At 37.4% G+C, this 16,660-nt stretch overlaps 1 non-coding gene across 1 annotated transcript; it reads left to right on the top strand.

Moving 5' to 3' along the window:
- The first annotated feature begins 129 nt into the window (after window positions 1-129).
- On the top strand, window positions 130-201 carry Trnap-ugg. Its single transcript has one exon. It is a non-coding gene; the product is annotated as a tRNA-Pro (tRNA).
- The last annotated feature ends 16,459 nt before the right edge of the window (window positions 202-16,660 follow it).

Here is a 16,660-nt window from a genome sequence, read left to right as displayed (position 1 = left end):
TGGTTGTACCAGAAAACCTATCGATAAGTATCATACAAAAGCTGGCTGATATGTACAAAATAAACCAGCATGCGTTGTGTTGCTTGTCGATATAAAATAAAACGGTATAATATCAAAGAGATTGGTAGAGGCTCAATGGTCTAGGGGTATGATTCTCGCTTTGGGTGCGAGAGGTCCCGGGTTCAAATCCCGGTTGAGCCCATCTTTTTATTTTTTATTTGTGTTTTTTTTTTGGGTTGCTTAATGAACAGGATTTTCATGAAGTATTAAATTAATAATGGAAAATGTGGCCCATACTTTGACGAGTTATACATATTATTCTTGTACGTGAATATGCGAGTCCTATATGTGTTGCACACTATTTTAATGCCGTGTATTTTAATTAGAAAATAAGGGTCGAGTAAAGCGTGCAATTTATAGCACCGGAAGGAGTCCCCTTGCCATCATTGGCCGCTGCATTTGCATAGGAATTGCATGTGGAGCTCCGTTTGGCCGCTAACGGTATCTACAACATCCAACTACCAGTCGGGTACGTTCTGAATAATTGCGCCTATGGCTATTAAATGACATTAAAGCAAAACCACAGGCTGGCCAAGTAGAGTGCTCAGGCTGTTGGCAGCCGCAGACAAAGCGTGCTGAGTAATTGCAGCTTTAAATGACATTAAACGTGCCTCGTGCAGTTTTCGCGTTTTATTTGTTTTTTTTTTCGCCTTTCTGTTGCGTGCTTTTAGGTTTCGTTTTTGGTTTTTAATGTGCACAGTTTTTCCCATACCTCTCGATTGAAACGAACTATGTAAATTACATATGCATATATGCAAGTATGTGCATTTGTATGACTTGATTCACAGGTGATGCATTTTTGCGACTGTATACGTGTCTCGAAACCAAAAATCATTGCAAAATCACAATGAAATACCTATGTACCGTACGAGTATGTACAAGTATGTATACTTTAAGCTGATCATTTTCACCGAATATTCGTTATGGAAATTGTTCCTTCCTAGCAAATTTATGCAAACCCTCTCTTAATTAATTGACTCTCCATGCCTAGTGTGCTTAAAACAATACAACGCTTGGTATTTTCCTAACTCCTGAGCAATTTCTTTTCTCTTAGACGCTGCTAATGGAACACAAAACGGAACCCCTACCGATCACCAACTAACCTGCATCGTTAAGGAACATTGAGGTCAACTTAACCTATGCGGGTCAACCTAACCTAACCCATGTGGTTTTTTGTCAAATTTAATTGTGATGGATTAATTGCAAAGAAAATTAAAACCAAAAATTTCTTGAAAGTGCTAATGAGCTTTCTATCCTGTACCCGAAGGGTAAAAAGGGCTTGTGGAAAGTTTGTAACAGGTAGAAAGAATCATAACAAACCCCATAAGGTACATATATACTATATTTAATCAGCATGACGAAACGCATCGATATTACCATGTCCTTCTGCCTGGATTTCGGAGACAGTTGAGCCCAAACTTGGTATGAGGTAAGTATCAGGCAACACGAGTTCAATATACTTCTGGCTTTCGTAGTATAGAAAACAAGAAATATAGCGAGTCGGTCCATAAGCAATGCCCTCCGTTGTTTATGCTGGGACCCCCCTTCATTTGTTATCGTATGGGCAATGACTCTTCTGCCCTCTTTGGTGATCATCACTTTTTTGTTCCAAAGAATTTTCTCTTCTTTATAAAAACTGTTCTCTATAAGCATTTCTTATTTTTCTCCTTAATTAATCTAGTTCACTATTAATTAGATTTCTTTGCTTTACTCTTTTTTAGAAATTTTTTTTTTGGGTTAGGTCTAAAAACATCCCTAGATAATTTTTGGGATTTTTATCTATGTTAAAATTACAAGTATAACACATCTTTGTAATCTATATGGACAGAAGGTAATGAAATAATAAATAAATAATTCAAAAGCTAATTTCATCATATACATACATACATATATTACGTGTACAACGATTTTGGTATCTAATCATGGATGCATAATACTTGTAACTAGCTTCACACACATAAATGTGTCTTATGTCGAATGTTTAATATACGAGTTAATGAAAAAAGGTACTGTCCTCGTATGTTTATATGTGCATGAAAATATGCGCAGGCGACTTCAAATTAATCCCGAAAAGAATCCCTTTTGAAAGAGGTGAGGCTTATTGGCCATAAAACTCGACGTTGTACGCAAAGTATTTTTAATATGACCACCGAAGCGGTAATAGTTTCTGGGGTATCTCAGGTATTTTTGGGAGAAACACAACCCAAAAACACATGGCTTTGGCAAGAAAACACTCACAACATGCCCACATCCAGCTCGCCATTAAGTTAGGCGAATTACGATGCATAAAAATGGCGTCTCATTACGGGAAGGTTAATATTTCATGGGCAATTTACTGGGATTGTAACCGAAACACTTGAAAAATACGCACTCACGCATACGCATTTCAATGCTCCAACTCATAAATTCTTGATTCTATGCGCGCATATTAGTTCCGATGTATGCTCCATGGGCCCCTTCTCTGAAGCAGGACGAAAGCGTCGTCTTTATTCAAATGCTGCACTCATACAATTTTAAACTCAATTAAAAGTTTGCGCATTAGACAAACTTGTGTCAAGTACGACAGACAGCCCAAACGACCTTGCCCCGCTCTCTATGGCGACCATTTCCCATTTTCTGGTGCGTGCGAGTATGTGTCGACTGCCATGTCTTGCAAACTCAGATGGCATTGGTATTTAATGCCTATTCCAATTTAGTTGTAATTAAAAACATATCTAAGCAACTTCCACACATGCTGATGTGTATGTGTGCGCGAGAGTGTGCTCTCGTGGGCTTGTGAGTGCGTCCTGGCAGCCACGTGTAAAGGATGTCTGCTTGCGAACCAGCAAGCCAGGGACTGCAATTGAAACCGACAACCCATTGACACACATTGATATGCTCTTTAGTTCCATATGTGAGCACACATATGCAGATATAAGTACATATGTATATGTGATCAAAATTGTAAGTGGCATATGCCTTGAACAATTCATTTTTGTTGTTGTTGTTTTGTTTTTGAACTTCCAAATACCCTCAATGCTCCAGCGTTCTTTCTACCAATCTTCCGCTTTTTGGCATAAGCAATAGGTACTTACTTGTATTATATATTATCTATCTATTTAATATTGGCACATTGATATTCAAATTATTGGACAATATTAGCAATAAAAATGTTGACGAGTATTTGTTCGACGAGTATGTTGTAATACGATTTTATTCAAATAGTAAAACTCCTCTAATTTATTGTAAATGTAATATTAATACAATATACATATGTATATTTTGTTCATTGTTTAACATCTACCTTGAGATATGTTGGGATTTCATTCTTACAATAAGTTTCAGAATTGTCACTAGAATAGTTTGATGCTCTTTGAACGTCTGGTGTTTCGATATCTATTAGTGATGACTACAAATTTATCGACGGACTAATGAACAGACGGACAGACGATTCGCCCAGCATTGCTGATCATATATGTACATACATACAAATTTATATGCTCATAACATAGGGTCTGACATGCCTCCTTTTCCGTGTTACATACATTTGAAACACTTAGTGTGCAGGGTATTAAAATAATAGGTTTATCTTCCGCTACGACTTACGCTTTAAAAATTCATAATACATACAAATCACATACATATGTATGTATGTATTCTATTGCCAAACTGTTCATACATAATTCAAATTTATTTGGATACCAAGTCACATCAACATCACATTGTTTCCCGATACAAATGCCAAATTATGAAACATTACTAAAAGAACCGACATAAACAAATACTCGTACTATGACGAGCTCGAAAGTTACAGTCGGGCAGGCCCGACATATGCAATACCCTGTAGCCAAAAAAAACGTCCGCCTATGGGTTATATGCGTGCTGCACTGATAAAAAAAACCACAGAAATTTCAATATTTACACGTAGATTTAACTATTTTTACCATCGATTTTGCACTGATGGGTCTGATTCACACCAAAGGTTTATTTTTTACAATTATAAAATATGTTTTCTACTTTTTTGTCTACTGGTACTGGTTTTTTTCCAACCCTTTTTCAATTTATTGACATTTCCATGATGCATATATTTTATTATACTCTGTACATGAAATGTATTAGGTTAGGTTTGCGGGAGCTGAAAAATGTAACAGGCAGAAGGAGGCGTGGCAGACCCCACAAAGTATATATATTCTTGATCAGCATGACGAAACGAGTCGATTTAGCCCTGTCGGTCTGCCTGTTCGTCCGTATGAACACCTGGATCTCAGAGACTATAAGAGATAGAGACACCAAATTTTGCACAAAGATGCGTTATGTGTGTATTCTATACGAGTTTGTTTTATTTTTTTTGATTCCCCCCCCCCCCCACTTCCCCCCTATGGGGGTTTTCCCGATTTTCCATTCGTATAATCGCCTATATCTCGGAGACTATAAGACCTAGGAACACCAAATTTTAGTCCCAGATGCCTTATGTGAATACGCAGAAAATGTATATTTTGGAATTTCCCTCCCTCCCCCCTCTACCACGCAAATCGTAACTCTAATTCTTGGAATTCCGAACTAAAATTTTGGAAATACCCCCCCAGTTGGTTATTATGTGTCCGTATGCCAAGTTTCACAATGATAGACCGATTTAACGAGAAGTTATAGCCACCATAAATATATTTGCTGCTGCAGCGCTGCTCAAGCGCTGCTCAAGCGCTGCCCGCGGCTGTTGTTGATGTTGCTGTTTGGTTGACTGCGAAAATGCTTACACAGACACGAATAGATGCGCATAGGCATACATACACTCACACAGACGCAATTGCTATTGTAAATGTGCAATTATACACCATTTACGTGAGTTCGAATACCGAGAAAGGTAAAATCGATCAATTTTTTTTTTTATTTTCTTAATTTTTTTTATTTTCTATATTTATTGTAAACGTATGTACAGAGTATTTCAAAGTCGGGACACCCGACTTTAGCTTTTTTACTTGTTTTATTTCTATATATGTATATTTTTTTGACAGAACTATATGTTTAGCAGATTTATGCCTTTTTGTGCGGATATAGTTTGGATCGATATTAATATTAAAAGTGAAAGGAGCAGCTGATTGAATAACACTTACTTGACAAATACCTAACGTTCAGGTCTGTATGTCATGCGGTTACACTTTGTATTTATACCACACAATCCCTGAAACCCGACTTGAGAATTCTAGTGAATTGAAATTTAATATATTTCTAGTATATTTAAATCGACTACAAAAAATTTCAAATTTAAGTTCAGAAAAATATTATAATTTACTATGGAATATAGTAAATGTAACTATTTGTTTTTTTAAGTGTGTGCATATTAATATTTAAAATGGTTCCTCCTTAAATTGAATATGACACACTTTAATAACGAAGTTTTACTTTTTGTTATGAATATTATTCGTATTAAAATCACTAAATGAATATTTTTTAAAATTTTCGATGTTTATATTTGATTTGAATATGAAATAGTAGAACATTACATTTAATATGAAAATATTCATCTGTACTATGCAACTTTTTTATCAGTGTAGTAAATACTTGTACAAGAAGAAGAAGAAGAAGAGCGGACTCGGTCAGCTTGTAGGCGTAGTACTGGAATCGAATTGCTTAGTATACAAATTTTCTTAGGATTGACAGATTGAAATGGAGTTGAAATAAAGATAGAGAATATCATGATAATTAAGTATGACTTAGTTTTAAATTATGTAGAATTGGAGTTTTAGACAATATTGAATGGAATACTTACCAAATTTTGTTTAATAAAAATTAAAAAAATAAATTAAAGGATACGGTAAATGTATGTCAATATTGTGTGACCATGAGCTCGTGTAAGTGTGCAGTGCAGAGTGGAGCCAAAAAAGCAACAACAACAACTGGCTTTATTCTACTAATGGCTATATCTTTCTTTACATTTCACCAATCATGATGAAACCTGAGGACACACATGCACTAACGGGTTTAATAACCAAATTTGAGTTAAAAATTCCATGAAGTACTTACGAGTAATAATAAATATCACTAATGCTCTGGCACGTCCCCTTTGTGTGTTATAAATTCGTACATTTGCACTAATCTAGTATGTATATCCTACTTGTATTACCCTTTAGGTACAGGCTGTAAAAATAAAATAAGTTCGCGTTGTCTAGGGATTAGAAATACCACGTTTGGTCAATGTGGGCTTAGCCGTTTCCGAAATCCAGGCGTTTATCCAGAAAGACGGATATGCTGTTTATATTTGATTTAAATATGAAATATTAGAACAATGACAGACAGACTAACTAAATCATTTTGTAATGGATTTCCCAAATTTCTGCTTTGGCAAAATTATTGTAACTCCAAAGATTCCTTTCGTTGCAAAATGTAAAATGAAATTTATGTTCACTTTTTTCGTAAAACCAATTGTCTAGGCTTCTAAATTGCGCTTCGCATGAATAATGAATCCAAATCGGCAAAAGCAAAAAGTTAAATGCTTCTAATGACACAAAATGAACCAAAATGACGAAAAATTGCACGAAACAAGGGAGAAGTACAAATAGTAACACAACAAAGCAACAACGAGAGTTAAAATGGACACGAACGGCGAGCGCCCGCATGGGAAGGACTTCACTGCTAGGAGGCGCACAAAGTGAATTACCAACAGAGGGCGAATCGAGAATACCATGTGCGGCATAATTACGAAGCAATTAGACGAAATTATTATATAGGTCACCGGCAGCAACGGAACTGCCTGATGGGGTGCACGAAGCATATGGCCCGGGTTCGTCTTTGATGCGTCAACAGGATGCGTACGAGGCACCAACGCTATTATCATTTACGCCTCAGTACCGACGCACAACCACAACAACAGGATACATGCTGAGCCCATCATACACCTCCAAGAATAAGCTGGGGGAGGTACTAAAGCAGCGGGTTCAGTAGACCCAGCAGACGTAATGGAGACAGCAATGACCAGTAAATTAATAGCACAAAGTGGAGACAAAGATAGAGGCTGCACATAATGAACATGCGATTTGAAGGCGCGCAAATGGCTGCGAATGTTTGAGCAATTGCTGCAAAGGCAATACTCGCAAATAATACTGTTCCAAATACCGTGGCTGCTTTTGATTATACGAGTACTAACTAGACCCCACAGGTGACAAATGGGGTAAAATCGCGTGAAACAGTTCAATTATGGAAATGCTTTATGAACATGGTGAGGGACTTTGCATTTAGTTTAAGCAGAAATTACTGCATTAGGACCATTGCAATAGTCGTCGATGAATATGTCGGGTGAAACCCGAACATTTTACAACAACCTCTAGTTGGAACTTCATAAATGGTAAATAAGAAACTGGTGTAATAATTACAAAACATAAACATAAATTTCAAAATTACAAGTTACTACAAAACCAGTGTCTAGAGTCGAGAGCACTTATAGTCTCCAAGATCTAGGTTATTATAGAAATGGAGTATTTGAAAAACCCCCATTTGAACAGCGAATACATAAAACACATATACAAGTACAAGTACTTGTAAGTACATATGTGCATAATTTTGTGTCTCTAGCTCTTATAGTCTCTGAGATCTAGGTGTTCATACGGACGGACGGACGAACGGACAGACAGACAGAATTAGATCGACTCGTCTTGTCATGCTGATCAAGAATATATATTCTTTTGTGGGGTCTGCCACGCCTCTTTCTGCCTGTTACATTTTTCAGCTCGCGCAAACCCAATATACTCTTGTACATTTCACGTATTATAGCCCATTCCAACTTATTATAGACTGTACCCAAAGGGTGAAAGGCTATACTAGTTTTGTGCGAGACCCCATAAAGTATATATATTCTTGATTAGGGTGACAAGCCGAGTCGATATTCTTTTTATATTTTTTTATAACTTCCGTAATTCTTGTAATTTTGAAATCAATTTTAGTAGTTACATTCAGTTAGTGCTTATATGTCCGTGTGCCAAGTTTCATCATGATAGGTCGATTCTGAAGAAAGTTACAGCCATAAATAAAATCGCTGCCCATGCGCTGCCTGCAGGTCTGCCCGCAGCGCTGCCCGCAGCTGTAGTTGTTGTTGCTGCTTTGGTTCAACTTTGTGCACGCATATAAACACGCATAGGTACGTGATGTAAATGTATGCTGTTAAAACTGAACATAAACATGTATTCTAATTTAATTTAATTAATTCATTCATTCATTCATTTTTTTTAATAATTTAATTTTTTTTTAATTTTTTTTTTTTTTTGTGGAGAGTACAGGCTATTTTACTGTCGGGCTTGCTCGACTGTAGCGTTCTATCTTGTTTTAGTTTAGTTCTTTAATAGCTTACAGTTCTACGTTCCAAAACTATTCATTATATAAAGAACGCTTGTATATTTCGCTCGCTGAAATCACTTAGTGCCAATAAATTCTTATTTATTGTGACATTGTAGCCAAATCGGCTTTAACCAATGAACATACATTTTTTCAACGAGAGTACTCTTTACTCTAGTGTTCTTCTAGTTTTGAATTTAAATTGGCAATTAAGGAGGGGAGGTGGGTGGACAGTGGTCAGCCCGACTATAGAAGTGGAAGGGCGCTTGTCAACCTCAACTTATCCGTCCAACCAAGTCAACTACATAAGCGTGTATCGCGTGCGCACCAATGCCGGTTGAAATATCGCACCTACAATATATATATATCGCATAAAGTTCAATGCTAAAATTTAATAAAGCAGTAAAAACATGAACACAGTGATAACTATTCCTAAGTGTGCAAACGGTAGGAGCAGGGGAAGTCGGTGCATTTGTATGTCGGGGGCACCCTCGAAGCTAGCAAGCTACATAGCTCGACCTTAATTGTCGCTAAGGACCTCGGTTGCATGTTGGCAAGCGGAAGGTTGCTAGCTAGTTGGCTTGGCAGGCACACTTTTCCAGCTCGTTTCAGTCGTTCAACTTTGTAGGTCACTGTTGTACATCGTCGCATGATTCGAGAAGCTCAAAAACTATAACAACAACAATTACACAACTTCGATGCGACTGAATGAAGGCACAAGGCCTTAGCATTGATTTTGAAATCGACTTTTATCACAGAAAGGTTTTTCGTGCTATTGTGGGGGAGGGCCTTTTGGCGCCCTTTTAATATTTGCCAGATTTTATGCCCGTTCAGTTAGCCTATCCATGCATTTATTTTTATTGATAAGTGATTAATAAAAAATCAGTTCGATTTATAGGTAGGGTGAGTAATTTGGGCAACCAAGAGATAATGCGTATACTTGATAATTGTGAGTGTAAGCAACATTCAAACCTCATAATGTATTACATATACATATATATAATTTAACCAGGATGAAAGGATCAGTCGCTAAGGCCATATCCTTTTAACTATCTGTATGAGTTTTCCTTAGTCTGAGAAATTACGTGTTTACTTCCTCGCTATTAATGTTTTTCTGGGATCTATTGGAAGCTATGAACCAAAACTACCAATTACATTGCATACATAGGCCGGGTACGTATATATAAAATGTGCCAAATTTTCACAAGTATAGTGCTTATTAATACAATGAAGGAATGATTGTGGAGTTCATGGCGACTCTATTATAATATACCCTGTAACTAGGTTAAGCAGAAATCGCATTTGAAAGAAATATCCTTCGATATACTTGTATGTAATGTATCTTATGATTCCCATAGTTCCCAAAAACATAAATAGCAATTCAAGTGGACATTTGTAAATAAGGTGTTCCATCTGCGGGGAAATAATGATCAGTGTTATACTTATTTGAACACTAGTTGTATATGAATGTTTTCAATCCTTTTCTGAAATCGAATTAATGCACACCTTCAATCGAACTACTGACATGCTTCGTTGTTTGTTAGCAACATTCAACAATTTTACTGCAATTATCAGAATTTCATTAAAAGTTTCGCATTCTTCAAAATGTTAGAAAATCACGCATATGCCAAACGCCGAGAAATGCAGCAGCAGTGACGACCGGAAGCGGAAGTGGGAAGAAAATAAATACTGCAGTGGCACGCACATATTCTGCATTGAACAACAGAAACAACAACAGCGGAATCAACAACTGCGGAATCAACAACTGCAGCAAAAACGAGAAATAAGGCAAAAATGCCAAAATGCAACGAAAACAAAATTTTAAATAAACATTCAAATAGTACATAGCGGCGAATTTTCACACACGCGCACAGATAGAATTGTTGTTGCAGCTGTTTTGGGAAAACTAACTTGTGGTTTTGTGAGCCTTGTTCAATTAATTTATGCTAATTGCGGATTAGTTGAACACGAAAAAAGCTGTTTAATGAATGTACACCATTGTACACATTTGTTGTTGTTGTGCATATCGAAATCAGAATGACGGTCCCTTCCTATTCATGGTCGGCCGTTTCGCTGATGGCGATGTATTTCCGGCCACCGATGATCACATTTTCCATAAGAAGGGGGGTTCGTCGTAATTTTTGCGCCATCTCCTCGAGGACAGTAGCCTGCTGATTGCTCTGGATGCTGGACTGCATCTTGGGATCGTCAGACTGTGGAGGCTCCTTGCTGCACATTTCGCACATAAACTGCAAAGATATGAAATTTCCAGGAGGATGGTACTGACTTCGAATTTCTTTTACCTTTGATGTGGGCTTTTTAACAGCAGTTGCTTTATTTTTGGCTATCGAAAGGTTGATAGAATTTTTATTGCACGAGTTACAGTAAATAATCGAAGTCATGCCCGAATAGGCGTTACTATTGTCACCAATGTGACAATAGGGAAATTATTTTTAAGGCATTCTTTGAGCAGAAGAGTGCAAACAGAGCAGTGTTAAACAACGTAAAACAATGGAACATACCCATTCAGGATTTCCAATTTGTCTACAAATTTCATTCGAATCAACTCAAATTTCAATCAACAAATGAGTGCTGTCAATACAGATTTCAATTAATGTCTAATTATCCGACACTTTGGGGGAATTTTAATAGCCTCACAGCCAAATTTCGTCAGAGACGTTATTGACCTAACATACTACAACAAATTTATTAAGAGGAGAAAACTTGATGCCAATTAAGAACTAATTATATTAGGAGCAAAAAGAGAGGAAGAAAAATTTAATTACCAGTCCGGCAAGCTACGTCCGACTCACAGCCATAAGTGGTCGGAGAGTTCCCCGGAGATGGCTATAACCAAGAGTTTCTATAGAAAGAACTTAAATGAATGGCAAATTATTACCACAAGGAACCGAAAAATAAGTCAACCTAAGAGGGCAGAAGGGTTTACATCACCAATGACCAGCGTTTAGAGAAAGACTACACCAAGAGTAATCCTACGACTTGCTGCTGAAGAACGGTTTACTAGCAACAGTTAGCTAGAATACGAGCAAATATTAGGTTTCCCAGCTTAAACCTCGTAAAGCAAGGATTAGGAATTGCTTCTGAACAGACTCCATACGTTCCTAAAGCTTTTTTAATTTTCAATGATAACTTATTAACAAGCAGATTTGAAAGCAGTATGCGATCCTTATTGAGTTGTCTTGTAGCCGTTTCCTATAACAGGACTTGCTAAGTTGGCCAACTTTGAATGTGCTTCGATGAATTGTTATGTTTGGCTGATCTCGCACATAATGTCCTTCAATTCCCTGCCAAGAACTAGTTTCCAAAACTGCAATCTTTCAGCGTACTTGGCAAGTGCGTTTGCATCCTCTGATGGCCTGTCTAATGACCTTTGATGTTAGCGGCTACTGTTGCTCCCCTCGTTTCCTTCGCTACATGTGCTCCTGCTACTTGGCTTAGGCGACACTCGTATTCGCATTAACGCCATTAGGCCAATTTGGCAGTTTGCCCTGCAAAAGTGCACAAAAACAGAAATCTGCCAAACAAAGGTAACAAATGGCGCTTTTCGAGTTCGCCAGATGAGGTGGGTCGGACGCTGCTGAGGTGAGAGGTGAGAGCTGCAATGCCTCACATTGTTCGCGACTGCTCTTCATGCTCCTCATGCCCCCATGTCCCTGCTCCAAGTGCCGATGCACGTGGAAATAAAAGTCAAGGGAGAAAAACAAATAAATTGTATGTGTTGTTGGAGCTGCTGATGTTACTATTGTTTTTGTTGTTGCTGCTACCGCGACAGCAACATTTTAAAGTTGTTTTTTCCTGGCTGCTTTAATTACGATGCCAGCAAGTGTCACGATGCGACTATTACCTCAATTTTTATTTATTTGAGAACCTACGCCACATAAACCGATTAACAACTCATTCGCGTTTTCATACCCTGAATTTTGAATTTTCCCCCCTTCCCCCGCTACAGAATTTTGTCAATCCATCCAAAAATTTTACACAATTTTATTCAAATCGGGTAATTCTAAAAGTTATTTGCGAAACAAACTGCAGTTCTTCTTCTTCTTTTTGCTTCTGCTAGAAGCTCATATAATTTAGTGTCGAAAGCTTGTCTGGCTTAGGGTATTTCACTGTCGGGCTTGCTCGACTGTAGCGTTCTCTCTTGTTGCTTTCCATGGCTCCGTAGTTCCTACTCGTATGGTGTTTGAGCGCCTGCCCTTCATCTTAATTAGCACACTCCAGCATCCTGCTGGCTGTTCGCATATTACAGCTTCTTGCAGGCTCTGCATAATTTATTCCTTCGTGACATTTATAGACAGGGCGTGTGGAGCATTGCAAAAAAATAAGATGCAGCGCCGAGTAGCATGTCGTTAAGAATCCAACAAAGCTTACTAAGGTCAAACAAAGTTGGGATCCTACACATAATGCTTTAATTTTAAGTTTACTTAAACTAGCATACATATACTTATAGTACATACATACATACATATGTCGCTAAGCCGCTTCACTGAGAAATCTCTAGTGGCAAGTTGCGACTCTACTGCGCTCCATAATTTGTACTAAAGGCAGACAATTGAATTTGAATTAGCAACAGACGCAGAATGTGCGGCAATCACAAATGGCACGAAGTTATTCGAAATTACTTCATGCAAGGGTTTTGTTCTGGGGCTTTCCAATATTGCAGCCCTGCATATTATTATTATTTCACTGTATTGGTTGCTTGTAAGCAAAAGGTCTACTCCAGCGGTGGGCACGAAATCTTAGTTTGGGAGTCCTACAACAACATCTACAACAAAAACTACCGTTTGGGTTATGAGAACATCATAAACTGCGAGCAAAAAATTAGGAAAAAAAAGTACACCGAAAAAAATTTTGATCACATTTATGAACATTCATTTAATAATTTTTCGAAGTCTATTTCCTCTTCACATAAAGCAATTCGTAATAAATCTGATAAATTTATGTCACTTAATTTATTCCTATAAACATTTTTAATATATTTTATGTTTGAAAATGCAGCTTCGCACACATAAGTGCTGGCAAAAAATACCGCGTCTCAATCTCGGAAATATTAATTTCATTAGCCATTGTTCAGTTTTAAATCAAATATAAGTAAGATTATAAGTAAATAACTTGACGAAAATCATAAAAGTTTTACTGAAACACTATAATTTATAATTTGTCAATACACTTTGAATGTCAGTGCATAAGTGACCGTCAGCAGGTATTGCAAATCGATCATCAGTACACACACTGTGTGTATTTTGTTATTGCATCGATCTACTTGTGCGTCTGGCTGGCGACAACACTGCGTGTATTTTGTTATTGTAAGTTTGCTCGAGATCGGTACTTTGCTTGTGCGTCTGGCTGTCGCCAGTTACCAAAACATAACGGAAAGAGCCCAAAGAGCCACTACGTGCCCACCGCTGGTCTACTCTACAAAATTTTATTTTAGCGTTTGAAAGGGGGCAACAATTAATCGATAGCTCACAACAGCAGATTACACGTAACTCTTGACACTATTTTGTAGATAGGATGGGAAAACGGTTGTGTATAAATGAAGACTTCAATCATGACTCTTTAGCTAAGCGAATTTTATCCTCCTAAGAATTTTAAAATTATTTTGAAAAGGGTTTTTAGACGATTGTAACTACAATCTTACAGGGGCTCCACAGAAATGTTGCAACAGAACCACATACCGCTCTGAAAATAGCATCAACAGCCCAACTTTTGTATTCCCTGTGCCCGCCCCTTGCTCCTAACATACATAGCCTTTCAGTTCACATTAACTTTGTTGAAAAAACGTATCTATATATATAAAACAGTTTGTCCTAACTGACTGACTGATTGGTGATCAACGCACAGCCCAAACGGTAAAAGCTAAGAATTTGGACTCAAATATCCTTTTATAGTGTAGGCTGGCGATAAGAAGAGATTTTGGAAAATTCGAGCTCCAAAGGGGGGAAATCTAGCTCCAAAGTTTGTATGAAAAATCTACAATTTACATCTGACTTCAAACTTACTTTGTATACTCCCAAAAGAATTCCAAAAAAAACTGTATACTTGGTTTTTTGACATTTTTCTTGGGGCCCGAAATATGGGAGTTTTCCTGTAAAAACAATGTTGGGGCACAAAAGGAAACCGCGTCAACAGCCCATAGCCCAAACGGTAAAAGCTAGGAAGCTGAAATTTGGGCTCAAATATCCTACCATAGTGTAGGTGCGCACTAAGAAGGGATTTTTGAAAATTCGAGCTCCAATGGGGGGAAAACTAACTCCAAAGTTTGTTTGAAAAATCCTCATTTCAACCGATCGACTTAGAACTTGGTTTCTAAAATCAATAAAAGAATACAAAGAAAGTTGCATACATGGTTTTTTAAATATTTTCTTGGAGACTGAATTGTTGGGGCTTTTTTGGGGCACAAGAGGAAACCGCGTCAACAGCCCACAGCCCAAACGGTAAGAGCTAGAATGCTATCATAATGTAGAAGGAATTTTGGGCAATTCGAGCTCCAAAGGGGGAAAAACGAGCTCCAATTTTTATTTGAAAAATCTTCAGTTTTTCACCAATTAACTTTAAATTTGATTTTTATAATCTAAAAAAGAATACAAACAAAACTGCATACTCGGATTTTCGAAATTTATGGTGGAGCTTGAATTATGTATGTAAAATTTTGAATAACATGTTATTATTAAAATTTTCTTTTAATTGCATTCAAACTTCGATGGAATTATTGATTGCATCGACGGATTCAACTATCGATAGTTTTGATGCTCTAGCTCATAGAGCATCCAACACATGCCCATCTCTAGCATCTCAGCTGATCGCATATTTACAGCGACTTACCGTTTTAATGTTAGCTAACAACGCTACAAATGTATTCTGAACAAAGCTAAGACTCATTTATCATATTTGGAAAATGAACTCTTTAAAAACTTTAGAGAGCATCGAAAGAACAATATCATATAGTAAATAAACTAAAAATTATAAGCACATTTTATTAAGCCCAGCAAAGACGGACAAGACCTGCTAGTAAGAACTAAAATACTATTGCCATATCGTAAAAAAAAAGAATGTAATCATTGAATGTTACGCGTCCAACTCTTAAGGAGAAATCGATCCGTCCGTCTCTCTGGATGAACAACTATATTTCGAAAACAGCTAAGCTCACGTTGACCAAACGTGGTATGTAGACTCTACTAATCCCTTTGCAACACAAGTTTACTTAATTTTGTAGTGGCCCCATATAACACAGCGACGGAAGCTTAGTGGGGGTACTGGGTATTTCATTGTCGGGTGGCTCGAATGTTGCATTCTACTTGTATCTTGTTTGAATTTATTATACTCTGTAGATAGAATGTACAATAGTATATTAGGTTTGCGCGAGCTGAAAAATGTAACACCCGGCTTAAGTTTTTCCACTTGTTAGTTTTTAGGGCGAAGAAAAGCTATTTGGATAAAAAAAAGTATTCGCCTTGAAAATTCTAGTGTTATATCTTTAAACATAATCTCTACCGTTGCTCTACTAGCAGTTGCTGCTTTGGATCAACTCTGCACTGCTTACATACATACATATGAACACACAGCCACGTATAGACATATAGACATACATACAAGTATAAGGCGAACAGGGTATTTAAGAGTTGGGCCCGCTCGAGTCCAGCATCGTTTAAGTTTAAGAGTGGTTTGCAAAATAGGCCGGTAGTTTCATAACGTGTCCACGGGTACTTCCCGAAACCAAGTTGGTTCCATGCAGTATACAACATTCTTCATAATTATTTTTATGATATACACATAAGCCGATTAAATTTAAATTCGTGTTGCCTGGCTAAACGGATTACGCATTACTGAGGCAGTCGAAGGCTTAATATCATGGACAATATATACACATACATACTATTATTGATTTATGGCATTGGTCATTACGCAAATTGTCAAACAATAGACGCCGGTTCCATCGTTCGCCTTACATACATACATAGTACGTGTTGTATGTATGTATGTGTAGTATGGAAGTTCCGTTGGATCTATGATAGGGCTACCAACATTTGTTTATGATAATTGATTTTCATCCATGTAAACAAATCCATTGACGTAATTTTGAAAAACATGTTCATTACCAAAATATACATGAGTCCCCGGGGACGGACAGGCAGGCGGACCAAAGACCATCGATGCAACAAGGCGAGCAATCACTTTGGCTCAATTGCGTGTCTGTTGGCGAAGCGTATGATGATTTATGGGTTTGGTTTATGGCTCATGGAGCATATGACAGTAATTATAATAACTGCAATCAGAA

This window comes from Scaptodrosophila lebanonensis, unplaced genomic scaffold (assembly GCF_003285725.1).
Source record: "Scaptodrosophila lebanonensis strain 11010-0011.00,11010-0021.00 unplaced genomic scaffold, SlebRS2 tig00000072-arrow-pilon, whole genome shotgun sequence".
NCBI lineage: Eukaryota > Metazoa > Arthropoda > Insecta > Diptera > Drosophilidae > Scaptodrosophila > Scaptodrosophila lebanonensis.
This window is presented reverse-complemented; position numbering and strand designations above follow the sequence as displayed.